The sequence below is a fragment of the Varroa jacobsoni genome, unplaced genomic scaffold, assembly GCF_002532875.2.
Source record: "Varroa jacobsoni isolate VJ856 unplaced genomic scaffold, vjacob_1.0 contig00872, whole genome shotgun sequence".
Lineage (NCBI taxonomy): Eukaryota > Metazoa > Arthropoda > Arachnida > Mesostigmata > Varroidae > Varroa > Varroa jacobsoni.
In genome coordinates, this window is record NW_019214543.1 from 71,952 (window position 1) to 87,343 (window position 15,392).

The 15,392-nt window shown below is 41.6% G+C and overlaps 1 long non-coding RNA gene across 1 annotated transcript; it reads right to left on the reverse strand.

Annotated features, from left to right (window-relative positions):
* Positions 1 to 219: 219 nt before the first annotated feature.
* LOC147751963 (uncharacterized) lies at positions 220 to 15,130 on the reverse strand. The gene is made up of 3 exons (XR_015315427.1): positions 14,673 to 15,130; positions 1,929 to 2,117; positions 220 to 1,571 (listed from the first exon to the last, which is right to left on the reverse strand). It is a non-coding gene; the product is annotated as an uncharacterized LOC147751963 (long non-coding RNA).
* Positions 15,131 to 15,392: the final 262 nt, after the last annotated feature.

The window sequence follows — 15,392 nt, forward strand, 5'->3', positions numbered from 1 at the left end:
TTTCCAATGTAATATTCAGATTTAAGCTACTAAGATATAGAAAACAACATGAAATGATGCAAACATCAGCTTCAAAAGAATCTACTTAACCGTTTGAAAAGTATTTTAGCATCTTCCGTTAGAATTAACTGTTCTACAAGGTAAAATGTAATTTTTTTATATAGCCAATCATTAAAAGCCACCAGCCAAAAAACATGAATGGTAAGTAAGTCCTGTACATATAATACTTTATTTTAAAATCACTGGACTACGTAGTACAATCGATATTTTCAAGGTATAATTACAAAGATATAATCCCAGTAGTAAAACGTGTTACAGTATACTAAATTTGTCCTCTCCTTTTTTGAACAACTGGCTATTTTGAAAACGAATAAATAAGCGTTGCTGTCCTTAAAAGTCAACTACTATAGATGCGATTCAATACCCGTCATTATCCTATATCTACGACATTAATAATATACATGACGCTGATTAAATAACCACCTTTAATCTTCTCGTAGAATACGTACAGTCTGGACAGAGCTCGTTTAAAGGAGGACGTACGGTGCTCGCTTTACTTTCACAGCTATGGGATTCTGCTGAGATCTTCGTCCTCAGTTCCTCACTACCTCATGGGGCAAATTGTGGAAGCACTGCTTCTGCCCCGTTGGCCGGATGGGAAAAGTGCAAAATCAGATCGCGTGTCAAAGGTGACTAGCAAGGCATCCTTTACCTTGTCACAACGGCTATGGATGGGAACGAATAAGAGGGTAGGCGAAAAAGGACCGACGACGACATCCCACTTTCTGGCCCACATTGTCTAGCCCAGAATCGGCACTACGGTTGATACGGTAGCTAGGGGCAACAACCAATGAGTAAAAGACGAGCGCTGCTACGACGCTGCCCTAGCATCATCGGCCGCCCAACGCTTCCGAATAGCTCCAATGTCTGCTACCTTCTCCTTCCGAATGAGTGGGTGTGGGTGGATGCGTGTGCCTATATCAATGCAAACGAGTACAGTTGTGAAAGTGCGCGAGTGGGGTAGATCAATTGATGATCGTCTGTTGGTCTACTGCCGTCGATCCAAGGTGGAGAAGTTAGTTGCCGGTGGGCTGGTATGGGCTGCGCCCTTGTTGCGTTGGCGGATCGCTGCTCGAAAGCGAAGAGCGTTGTCGCGCAGAAGGGCGTCACAAAGAGCCTGAGAAGCGTCACGAGGTCGTGGTAGCAGGGGCATCGGGGAATACGAGCATTGCCCCTCCTTAGAAGCGCGCAACGTATACGACTAAATGAATGGATGGGTTGGTAAGCCGTGATGTTGTGAGCCGTCTGCTGGAGTAGATTTGGGCGCTCAAGGCACATTTCAGGGGCAAAGATGCGGAGGCGAAACTGCGAGAAAGTCGACAAGAAGAAAGACTGGCATCGCTCAATGGGCAAGTCGTTGGACGACAGAAGCCGGTGACGGTGATCAATTTCAATTTGCTTTGCTCACGGCGTGCGATATTTACTCCTTTGGGACAGGGAAAACGCGGCTGTCGCAGAATTCACAGCAATAGGCAGGCCCGGCAGGGTCAAGATCTAGAAACAGGAAGAAACTGAAGCAAGAATGCTAAAGAGGAATCGGTATCGTCTCGATATTCATTTAGGGAGAGAAGGATGAGAACAGACAGAGAAAGAATAACGACAACGACGACAAGAACCGTAGCAGCACTAGCTATGATGGGCGTTAAATCGTTGTGGAAGACATAAACAAACGCATTCAGACTTTTTATTGAGCATAAACAAGTGCCATATTAAATCATAGACCCTGGAAGAAGTGCAAGTTAGTCTAACCTAAATCATCGTTAATTTTCTTTAAATATAGTATATAATAGCGTCGAAAGAAAGAAATTCCGCTTGTTAGGTAATGACAACGAAATAAACAAACCATGTAAAGCGTTTCTAGTACTCACCAGTTAATTGGCCTATATTGGGCGTTTGTTCCTGTGTGTTGGGACGCGTTAATTTATAGCTACAATATTAACACAAGGTTACATGACACTTTTCTGGTTCTGGCCTTTTATGCTTCAGATTAACTAGGCCTTTTTAAGCAGAAGCTTTCTCCTGGTATGTTTCAAGCGCCGTGTCAGATTCTCCCTTACCTGGAATACAAGTAATAGTGGAGCTAGCGTTAATGGGCTTGGCCCATAGTTGGTCTGTTCGCTGTTTTACGGTCAACTGCAAAGAACAGTGCTCAGAACGACCCTCCAATGATGGGCTTCCCGATTCCACCAAAACGCTAGACACGCCTTGCCTCGCACCACGGCAAAGTTGCCACTGGCAGCTATGCCCAAACAGCTGCAGGTTCTCTTCAGAGCTGCTAGGTCCTTCTCCGCGACTTGTGGCAGCGTAGACTGCAATAGCTGCTAGGTAGAAATGAAGGCTTCTATTTATGTTGTTATCTCTGCAACCACTCGCAACACACGGGAAGAACAGACAGAGCTGGCTTGTTGGCAACGACGTGGTACGCCCTATCCGACATGTGTATATATATATATGTCTGTCTATGTGCAAGTGTGAGTGCCCCTTTTTATAACACTTTTAACTTTTACGGCCCCGTCACACGAACACGCGAATCCTCGGGAGAGATATTCGGTGTAAACTGGTCGGCGGCAGCGCGAATGAGGCGAAGGGGGGACGCGTGAAGCCGAATCGGGTTCTGGGAACGTTGGGGGGGGGGGGGGTAACACAAAGTGATGTTCACCGAAGAGCAGGGTAAAATGAACTGAGAGACAGGTTTAAAATAAGAAAGGTTAACCCGATCGAGTTGATAATGCCCCCCACCCCCGCTCACGATCGGGACGAATAACAGCTATCCTTGCAGACGGCAGAAGCCTTATCAGCACCTAACTCATTGTGAGAGCTTCATGTAGATACACTCAAAGAATTCAAAAATATTGTAAAGAGGCAAATTGTGCAACAGGTTTAGTTTGGCCTGGCATTCGGTGCTACATGGTCGAGAGTAAAGAATCATGTTATACGTTGCTATACTACGGTAGAATTCATGTTAAGGAGCAACTAGACAAGCCTCGTCGCGTTTCTATCGTATTCTCCTTGAAACGCTCTTCATAAATTATCCGAGACCGCGTGGTGCATTTGGTGGCAAACTCGCTGTCGGAGAGGAAAAAAGCGTCGAATGTTTTGATACAACAGAACATGATAAAATTTTAATCTCGTAGAACGGTACAAAGAATTGATCCAAAAGCCGATAGAATCAAAGAACAATCATTATTAACTTCATTTACAACGGTTACTGATACACGATTGCAAAAATGGAAAATGAGAAATAACCATGAGAAATTCATCGCGGCAAATTAAACTAGTAGAATTGCCATCTGGAGATGTATTTGTTTCATAGTTGTTCATTTCGAGGTCCCGTCCAAGTAATTTCTACACGGTTATTATATTTCTTTTAATATTTGAACATAGTCAGAGATACCATAGTATATTTCTATTATTTTAGTCCTAACGGATACCGATCGAAATGAAGCTTCCGGCCAAGATCGCGTAATTTTCAATTTCATTCTTATCGAAATAAGTATGTAAATTCGTAATTTTGTAGCGCTGAACGTATTTTTCTGTTCCGCCCAGATCTGATTCGATCACGCCTGCGCTCATAAAATATGTTAACTGTATAAACAGACGGCCTGCGTTAAGTCGAAGCCGCACATTTTTGTTTTCCGACAAAAATATCAAGGCCGCGTACGACGATGCGAGTACAAGATCTACTGTGGTGCTCAGTGTCGAGAATCGGGGATAGTTGCCAGGATAAACTAAGACGTGGATTCTAGGTCTTGAAAGTGTACGTTAGGTATCAGCGGCATGAGCGGACAACCGCTCTAAACTCTAGCCGGGACCCCTTGTCAAACTGAAATTATTCGTATAAACGGCATCGTCCTTAGTTTCGTCGTCGGTAACAGTAACAGAAGTGGAAAAATAGTTCGAGGGGAAGCAGATCATGTTGTTATTAAGAATTCCATTTAAATAAATAGGGCTATTTTTTTCTGCTAGACCAGTTTGGCAGTATGTCGTGTGGGGCAGGTTTATTTGATCAAGAACGTTACCGCTGTTCAAATTTCCTAGTTCTGAATCGTTGCGCTCTTCAGGTTGGCCTTTTTGAGAATGCCACCCTGTGTGACTGGAATAAGCTCTGTCCTGGTCACTAAATCGTTGCTTTGGATGATCAATAGCTGCGGTATTCCGTCGTTTAACCTTTTCTACTTTAGATCCTCCCCTTTTATTTTTTTAGAAATTTTTGAAGTCCTCCTGATTTTAGAAGTTCTCCCCTTTTATATCGAGAGTTGCTCGATTTCCATTCGACGTTAAATTCGCAAACGCTCAGGATGCAAGCAAATGCTTAGGATGTTCCTCGTTGAGGACATCATGCTCTGCCTCCTCTACATGTACACGCTAGTCAACTTTCTCCGAAAGTTAATCAGCGTATATTTCATGATGAAGCAAGTTTATATCAGCCGTGCGACTGAAAGATTGTTTGGAGAGTGGCACAGACACTTAATTGGGTCAAAATTCTCATTTTGTAACCGACAACGATCACTCCCTTTGATGGCCGCTTTTTTCGACGTTTCAGTATGTACGTTAAAATCGTCAGACTTGAGATGACCGTTCAGGTCGGCATCTACAGTGCGACCTAAAACCACTTGCGCCAAGTTGAATGACTGTTCTGCACGGAAACAGCGAGGGTCAATTCCGTAGCACAGCACAGAACGTACAGGATTGGCTGAAAGGTGTTCATTATGCAGCATGCTGACGTGCTGTCGGTTATAAGCCGTGCCGACCTAACGACGCACTCGTGCCTCGAATATAAACAACGATAAATTCTGCCCGATGATCTGTCTTTGCACGCTTTGAGAGGTGATTTTTTTCGCATTTTAATGGAAAGGACATTATCTTATTGTGGTTCGTCCTCGAGTATTAAGGGGGTCGCTAATAACCTCTCGGTGATAGGCATTTTGCTAATCCGGCCATTTAGTTAGTAGAATGTGATACATGTGGGGGCAGAATCGAACGCCAATAGACCGAATCTATTCAACCGCTTCACATTCGCTGCAAGCGCTCGTAAAAACAGCGAAAATGTCAGTCAATCTCAAAGTAAATTAATTGTTGTCAAAGTTACGTTTAATGTAACTTGAAGTGAGGAGCGTAGTGGCCTAACCGTCTGCCAACTAGTGAAACTAGATAGAGAGAGACAGAGAGAGAGAGAGAGATGCGTGTCCTGCATCACATGCCCTATTTATATATATATAAAAGAGGCGTTCAGCTTTACACTCGTTTCAGCTGTTTTGCAGCTGAACTAAATTAATGAAAATTATGAGATTATTTTTTCACTGCTATGGATATTCAATTTTCGAAATTCTGCCAGGTAAGGTTTGTGTGAGATCTCACTGGTACGATCGCCCTTCCCGAGTCGGCTCTTCCTTGCTTTTCGGTAAAAGTAAAACACACAAACCTCCAAGTCATTCTATTTGAATTAGGTCCGATCGTCCGTCAGAGAAAACTCTGAACTATATTTGCGATGCTACGGGGCATCCAGTGCAATACTTACGCGTTGCGCATCCTGGTCATTGTAATTGCAAATAAAATCTCTCATCTGATAGGAGTGGAAGACTGTGCTACAACCCGATAACGACTCGAGCAGTTTGTAAGTCGTCCATCTGAAAATATAAAAATACGGCCGGAGTAAAACTGCGTAACTTGTCCATCCCACGATAAGTTGCTTTTCAGTCAACCCAGAAAAATCCGAGTTATTGGAACTTTCTGCCCGCGAAATAATTGCAATCGATTCATCTAAGAGAAGTGCTAACTACGACGCCAAGGAAATAATTAGAAAATCTTTTTGGGAAAATGAAATTAAACCAGAATGACGGTAGGAGCCAATTATCCAACTAGCCTAACTTGATTTAGTCAAAAAGAAAAGGAACTATCGGAGAAACTTCAGACATGTCAAAAACTGGAGAATTTTGCATCTAGTTACAGGACACTTATTGACGATCCAGACCTCATCACAAGACGGAGACATCTATATTTCAAGCAACGTATAACACAGCAATCGCTAAAGATATGAGGTACCATTTTATCTGTCCTTTAGAGTGCTTTCGGCCGCCATACCTACTGCTAATATAGTTATAGCTATGTCCTAAGAAGCCGCAAATATACCAAAAGCCGGTGACACAACGCAGGACATTGATTTAATTCCTAGTCTAATTGAAGCGCGGCTGCGAGAGCTTAACAGCTTTTGACTTGAACTTTTAAAAAAGTCGATATAAGACACGAGGTTCTTGATAAGAAAGCATTAGAAGATAATATATCCCAATGGAGTAACGGACCGAATTGTTTACGTATTGCATCATGTGGGTGTTACAATGATACCGAGATCTCTGAAAGATTTGACTATAGGAACTCCATTTACAATAAGTTAACAAATTGTTATAGTTAACAAAGTATGTCTTTTAAGTGTAGGAGAGTGCGTCTGGGAAAAAATTACTTATCTCGCTCGGCTGACATCATTGAAAATTATTATCTCCGACCATTCGTAGGGTGAGTTGTCTCACAAGTGTTTAGGGGCACCGTATAATTTCGAGATTTCCTGCGTATAATCTATGTTTTATAATAGAGGTCATCACGTTTTGTACATGTAACATAAAAATAAAATAGGTCTGCTAAAATTATTATTAAATTTAACATGGAAAGGTCTATTTTTAAGATAGCTACAGATTCAGAATTTTGGGGTGTTTGTCAATATGAATATAAACCAGTATCTATTAGCCTAAAATAGGTTGCTTTATCAAATACCTTAAAAAATTGAAGCATATAACTACAGATGGTCTTGTTATTGTTGTACAAAGTTAGATGAGATAGCTTAGCGGGTAACGTATTTGTCGCCTGATCTTGGAGACACGTTGTGGTCTGATTTCGGACCTGGGCATGGATAGACAGACAAAGAGATTTCGTTTCGTGGTGGCTAAAAGCTAGCCAGCCAACCAGTCAGCCGTCTGTCTGCCTGATGGAATTAGGCCTAATGGCGATAGCGCACGTCAAACTCGAAACATTGAGGGTTATATAAGGAAAGTGTTCGCTTATTTTTACTCTCTCGATGTCATCGCTTCGTGTTGTTACTGGGCTTCTGCTTTTGTAAGGAAAAGATTAAAGTTTTTAAAATTTAATTTGTATAGTCAGTTTTTATATTTATATATATATATATATACAAAATATAATACGACAAATATATAGTCAATTTTATATTTGCTCCCCAATTTGATATTAGCCCCAATAGATCCGGGTAGCTTACCGTAATGATACGTAATTCAGTAAAACGTTGTACTGCTTTACTGCCACGAAAAGAGCGATCATTGCATTTTAGAACATAGGCCTATCGTCAAGACTATATATAAGATACAAAAAAATGTTGCATTACACTTTATTAAACATAGAACAACATAAAGAAAAACCAAGTGCAAAGCTGTCTCTCGTAATACGCTTGTAATTTTAACAATGTCCCAACATTAGATCTGTTACCATGTTTATTTGTCCGAATAATACTTAATTTTTACATTTCAGGTACGTTTAGAATAAAAGTGAGTAAAGACGACATAGCCATGCTGGAAACTACCCCTTAATTGAACGCCTTTTATGTTAGCTACTCCGTGGAAGAAAAGAAAATAAAATTCCATTTAAATAGAGTACATTTGAATTGGCCTGTTCTAGCCCAAGAAAAGGGGCGGCCTTCAAATTAAAAACCCAGACGTATTCGCAACTAGCAAACGGTTTGTTCTTAGCTAAACAGAAAGCTCTATCACGGAACGTCTATTGACTATCAACTTTCCGGGCCAACTTTTCGACCTCGTACTAACTTAAATAAGTAACTTAATCAAACTAATAGCTCGGATGGCATCATTCTCAAAACTATTGTGTTACTTTATTTCTCACCAATGAGCACCAATTATGGCCAAAACGTATGTTCTACGACTTCTGTCAAAGGTGATTCAGGTACCAAAGAACGTGGTTTATTGAGCTACAATAAATTTATCAACAAAACTATGCCGATGGCAAATAAGACAAGCAGCGCCAAATCGCGTCACAGAAATGATGAGCCGACTATAGTCTGCTATTGTTGCTAGAGTTAACTAATTAACTGTAGATCAGTAGCTAAAGCTCCAGTAATCTATCGTTCGCGCGTCAGCCGTATTGCCGGTTAGCTAAAATTTGTGTACTTTTTTTTTTGTCTAGTTATGTTACCTGAATCTTAAAAGCTGATATTTCGAAACGAGTACTAGAGATATAACGGGCGACCAGGGTTTCGAGCTATTTTTTTTTTATAAATTGTCTCACTCGGCACTTGACCCGCAGGAAACACGTTGTTAAAATAGAGTTTTTACTTTGTAAATAGGTTTGCCTTACCCAGTTCAACCCGAACCGCAATCGAGAACTTCTTGTTTGAAGAAAACTTTGAAGACTTTGTACTAAGATGCATCAGTGAAATATATCGGGCAAAGGTCCGTCTCTCGAATCAACGCAGAAATTTATCAAGTGATTAATGCAACGTTTCAGAGTACCTCTCAGATTGGAAATAATCGTCAAATTCGTTCTATAGGATCAGCTGTTTGAAGGCATTAAGTGCTGTTTTTCATTTTTACTACCAATTATATTTGCTTCCCTCCAGCGGCTAACTTAATTACTTGCATTTTGTCAACCAACTGTTTATTTCAAAGGGCATAAGTTATTGAAATTTATTGGGCGTTTGAAGTATTTTTTAAGGCTTCAACCGTCTCACATATCTACAAGACAGGCGTGGCAGCTAGAGCGGAGACAGAGAATGTCAACTCCATCAAAGCCAGCACAATTTTTCATACTCCATTCAAAGGGTTTGGGACTATATCAGATCACCTGCAAAAGCTAGAGGGGTGGTAGAGCATCCCTGCAGTAAATGTTTTTTAACCCATCATTTCACTACTTAATAACACAACAGACACAGAATTGGATGACAACAGATCCAGTTTAGAAAGGCATCCCTTTGAGCCCGCTGGTTCTGCACCCGCTGCCAGCATTAGCAAACGAAATTAGCGACATGCTCCGAAACAGCGCTTCGTTAAATATGCCCATAGTCGTCGCAGATTGATTTTCCAAAATGGCATTCAAACGATTCTGAAGCAGAGACCTCGTTTAGTCTCTCGGCAGCTTAGCGAGCAATAATAACCATCAATGAAACACGTATCTACAAAGTAAAGCGCCATTGGAACAGTGCATTGTATATAAGGCTCCAATAGCGCATTTTGGCGTTCAAAGAAAATAAATTGCCTTCAGCATGCTGGGTTTAGATAAATGATGATAGAAACAGGCCAATAAATAACAGGCAAAGACCATTATTGAATCATTTTCTAATTTTTTTTCTCGTTGTTGACCACGTTAATAAAATCTGGGATCGTTTGTTAGCCCCAATGTTCATATCGTAGTTGTGATTTTACTTATGAGATATTGAACTTTTCCCTTTTTCATAAGACGATATACGCGTACAGAGAACTCCAGCCTGACAGTTTTGTTAATTGGACAAAACAGTCACAACAGACTTGTAGAGCAAAGCATCTTACCACACTATAAGGCATTTATATCACACTATTCCGATGCAGTTTTTATATTGCGTTTTCCCTACAAAGCAGTCTCTCATTTAGCCAACAGCCGATAGATACCCTATTAAGAAAATACTTGGATTCAAATAGAAATTAGGCACGTATGTTGAACTGTGCCTGCTGGAACCTGAATTGCTATGTGCTTTCTTGATAAGAACCTAGATCGGTACACGCTTCAACATAAACTTTACGTTTAGTCTTACTTTATACCGCTTCTCGTATCAGTTTCAGCTTCCGGAAAAAAAGCGAGACACGAATAGTTTCTGCGATTGAAGTAGCTTGCTGTTTGAAAAATCTATTTCATCTTGTTTCTAATCTATTCTAAATGGGTCATTTTGCCTTTTTCGTGTATCGTTCTTTAGCAAGGCCTAGCATAGGATTTTCAATGAGACCGACTAAACATAGGTTAATATTTAAACAGGTTACTCTTCATATTAGCTTACTATTTTGTTGCAGCTTCCGTCGGTTGGCTGTCGTTGTTAGCCACGCCCGACAAGCAACTAGCCCCCGTTCGGTTTCCCCTATTCGTGTTTGAGCCCGCCTGTCGGATTCACCATAAAATTACCGTAGCTCGGTATTAGTACTAGTGAACAATGCCACTCGTCGAAAAGGCAGCGGCTGAGCTAGAGGCAGCCATAGACCAGATTGTACCGATGAAAAAGATAAAGGAAAACTAATTTGGCAAGGTAGAATATTTTCCACCAACATAAACTTTCGCATTAATAACACGACGGCTGTTTGCTTTTCATGGCGTGAGTCGAAGACAATCTGGGGGCAGTTTCGCATCGTATCAAGAGGCTTCGGCTGCGGTTCCACATTATTAGAGATGAAGAAGCTGCCACTGATCGTGTACTGCGCAGGTAGTCGAGACAGGTGATCCACCATGGCAGAAGCAGCGTGGTGTGCGGCGCGATCATTGTCTACCGTGTCGCTTGTTTTAGGCTGTTTAGCTATGTAGCGGGTCCGCTGTATTCGTCGTGTCCCGTTGCTTCCTAGACGGTTTTAGGGGTTTCAAAACAAACGGGATGGCAGACGCTTGTTCCAAAAATCGTCGAGAGCCATGACGAAGATACGAAGTTGGTGGGTAAAACAAAGGTAGAAATCGACGAATGAGAATGCGACAATGAGCTGCTACATTTGTAGGTAGATAGATGACGGCACGAAATAGACAGACTGCCGGTTGTAGCCATGGCAACGAGATTTTTCAATTAGGCAGGAAACAGCACAATTACAGGATTGCTAGACTTTCCCTGATCTATTGCGTTTGCCTGCCTGACCCTGATGTCTGTGTCCTTAAATGGGATCACGGACGGGCGTAGGTAGAGGGCGAGTAGAGAAAACGACACAGTAAAGAGTGAATTGACTAGCACGTGAGTTAACTCTCAAATCAAGCTGTACTTTGTCTTTCTTTCGAGGTGATGTGAAGGGGCAACTTCGAGCAGACTGCGTTGATTCTTTTGCCTGATGTAGCCTCGTGCTTGCTGATAATTACAAACCTTGAAAAGGGAATGAAGGAATTCACAGGAAGTCAGGAACGCCAACAGCCACAATAAAAGCTTATACTTGTAGGGCTTCATGTGTTCTAACAATAAGCAGCAGAATAGATTTGTATAAGCCGAACTAGCAATACAATCCGATGCAGTGACACGTCTGATTTTGTCTCGCAAATTTGGGAAGAGTTCGTGTGCGTTTTTTGTGTACTATATATATATATATATATGCGCTAGTTTACTACAATATTGCAGAAACTGAGAATTTTTTAAGTGTTGGAATCTGACTTGCTTAATGTATCCACACAGATCTTGCTTGTAAGGAATACTAAAGTGAAGATTCGGAAGATACCCTAAAATTCAAAGCAATCTAGTAACCTAAAACGTGAGGTCCAACCGAATGTTTGCGGTGCGCAGGGATTAGAAATAGCCCGACTAGCCTGGAAAGTATGATGAAAATAAAAACAAAGAATTATTTACCTGAGGGTCAAATTCGTTAGCCCCTTTCAAAGAACTGGAGTAAAAAATGAATACTCATCTAAAAGCCTGCTACACGCAACATTCATCTTGTTCCGTACACGTCATCGAAAACGCTCGTGCTAGATTATGTTTAAGATAAAGGCATTGATATTAAAAAACAAAAAAATTATTGAAAAAATTAGTTAAAAGCTAGCAATATATATATGTTGTATTGTTTCGAAGCATCTTTTCTATTTTTTTCAGAATTTTCGGGTAACAACAATAATAATAACGAACGTCTGCATTTAAAAAAATACACATATAAGGACCAGAAGGCTGGAAAATAAGTTTGCACTAAAACTTAAGTTTACATTAGATTCAAATGGTTGACCGTGACTTTGTGTGGGTTTTCTTTGTAGGCATAACTCGTTTCTCGGGCCAGCTTCATCAATTTTCTATCATCTTTACGCAGTTACTTACATCGGACTTTGACTGTTGTCTATGTTGCGGGCGAAAAAAGCGAAGTTGGTAGATAATCCAGGGACTACTAGAACGACCGCTACCATGAAATGCCCGTTAATCGTTTCAAATTCAAACTTATCCCTTTATTTCCTTGTGTATATATTGTGTTTCACGTCAGAGCCCTTTTTGACTAATTCACTTTATTGCAAAACATCATACCAGATTCTCCTGTTGCCTTCACTGCTATTGTTTATTTACGGGGCAATTTTAAGCCCACTTTCTTCGTACCAACCTCAATGCATCCAGGTCTCCTTCGTCCAAGAGAGCGAGCCCCAGCCTTGCACGGTCGTTAGAATTCAATCGAGCAACGCAAATAAGCCAGTATTACCCACTACTCTACTCTCTACTTCGGGAGAGCAGAAGACCACTTTATCAAACTCTTTTATGCAGCTGCTGCCACTGGCACTAAAATAACGAAACGACTGACTCCGGCTTCCGTTCGCTCTGTCCACGCACACTGGGCGCTAGGCATTCAGCCCAGACATTCTTGTCCTAGTTGTTGGCTAAGACACACCAGTAAGCATGGGGGTTCGAGGTTGAGGTACAGGTTGTAAGCAGACACAAGTACTCGCTTCGGGACGAGACAACAGGAGTTGACGACTCGAACAACAACATCAACATATAGCCGTCGGCCTATTTGACAAATGCGCCCACCGAATTGAATCGGATTAAATCTCCACCCAACCAAAACGGGGGTGGTGGCTCTACAGGAACAACGACAGCTACATCATTCCCTTTGCCTTTTGCATAGACTATTGGCACGGTCTTAACAAACCCCTTCGAAGGTAGAAGTCGCTCGCACTTAGACCTCCGATTCAAAATGGCTTGCTGAGACTATAGCCTCAGTTGGTTTCCTTCTTTTCCTCTTGCTGATCTGTTCTATGACCTCTTTGTCACGCGACCAAAAGACTTCGAAACGGCTCAAGCTGGTAGCGCAATGTGTAATTTCGTTAACCGTACGAACGCGATGTCAACGCTCGGACTAATAGCCAGAAGGAAAGCCAAGGACGGGATTCAACCAGCGAATAGCTGCTACCTATCAAATAGAACAGGCACGAGGTAGATAAATAATGGGAGAATATGCTTAGATGGGTGTATACTCGTTAGAGGATATACTCGCCCAACGGCGAGATGGGTGAAGTGGGGTAGATAACATTGATAGATAGATGCGTAATACGATTTGAATGCTTGACAAACAAGAGTGAACGACGTAGACACAACAAAAGTTGTGTCTACGTCGTTCACTCTTGAAGGCCGGCGACGCTAAGGGCAAGATTAGCGCTCCACGTCTTCTGCAATTTCGTCTAATAACAATCTTGCCTTTACGTTTTGATATTTATATCTATTTTTTGCTTTTTGTATTTTCTAATGCTATAAAAAATCCTGTAGAACAAATAGAAAAACTGCTATTGTCACTCGAACAATTATTTTAAACTTAAACACGACACGTGTTTATCAAGTTTGTGGTACTACTTATGCAGAAATCAGTTTGCGCGTATAAATCAAGGAACAACCCAGTGGTACAGAGTACAGGTTATAAGATGAAATAGCGCGAAATGTACAACAAATACCTCTGAGATTCAAAACAATGTACGATATAATTATCTACATATTAGCAAAATTGCCTTACCGAAATAAAGTACATACTTTTTTACCCAAGTTTTCCACGGTTTTGACAACATTGAGGTTTCTATAACCATAACGGTAGAAAGATGTGTTAAAGTACACAAAACACTCCTAACCATAGTTAATTCATATTTCTTTAGAACAATATTACCGTTATTATTAACGACAAAACTATTCATGTATCTTTACATGATAATCTAATCTACACTTTCGTCACATGCTGTAGGATTCTTCCGATGAATTTTTTTTTACTTAGCTGAGTATATGAATCTCGCGAGCAGGGAATGCTAGATTTACTGAAGGCCATTAGATAGTTAGAAGATTCAATAGCAAAAAAAGGAGCCTTGAATATAGTAGCGCGACGATTGGCAACGAAAGGTCACCTACATCTTACACAAAGTAGTACGTATGCGTACTGGAGGTGGCTTCGGCGGCACAAGCCAATACAGACCTACTACAGTTGACGTCAGCCTTCTGTGTAAGTCGAAAAAACGTGTTGTACAGTGGCACAATAATACAACCATGTCATTCTTGTCGGGCCCTGCTCTGTTTTGCTTCAGTGTCCGGAGCAGGAACCCGTAACCGCGAGCTGTGGCAAGGAGCAAAAGTAGCAAAGGGGCAATCGTTCCTGATTAGTCAACCAACTTAACATCGACATCCATCGTAACCGCCTGGGCTCTTGCCGGCTACTGTGCCCCTTTTCTTTTCCTGTAGCTGTATCTGACCAACTGAATGGGATGGTCATCCTGCAACTATTTCTGTCGAACATCTTGCCCCAAAAAGTAAGTTTTCCCCTAGGTCTCCTGCTTGTCCTTTAGACTAACCGCATTGCCATTGTGTAGCGGATCCACCACTGCGCGCACACACACACACACACAATTAGAAAGCTGGGAGTTCTGGGGACCATTGGACCACTGACCGACCGACTGCCAACAGCGACAGAGAACTCTGCTTCTATTTCTCCCTGTGTGGATGGTGTTCTTCGAAAGCAGCCATGCGTTGCCGTTGATTTCCCTTAGGATCCCTTGGCGCCTCCACAGCTCCCCACCCAGTCCTGTGTACTAGCTTCAGTCAACCCACCATGTACTGACTCTCTGTACGTCAGTGTAAAGCTACATCCTATTGCAGCTAGTCTTCTAGCCGTCCTGGTTCGTGTGCGGTCGGCCGCCCTACTTGGTGCTTCTGTATTTTCGAAAGCAGAATGCATCCGGTCCGTCTGTTAGATCTGCAAAGATAACCTCTCGTCTCACCGATTCCTTACGAGCACAGCTCCTGGCTGTTTATGCGGTTGACCGCTGTGTTTTTTCGGAATGGAGCTGGATCTATAACGAGCGTCTGTCGGCGGCCTGACGGTCCACTCAAGGTCATGCGACCTATTTGACTATGGCAAACACAAACGTTACGTTTTCACCTACCAGTTTGTGAATAAATGTGCGATCGTCAATTTAGTAATATTTGATTAATGCTGTTGTTTCAATTATCAGTGTAGACACACAAATTATAGGCAGATGACACTGATAAACGTCCACTATATCGTACTAAAATGGAAGATAATAAAAATTGGGATAAAACTTCATTTTTATTGGCAAGGGTTAAACTTGGCAGGTAATTACAGTACGGTGTAGTGGTATGGTGATCT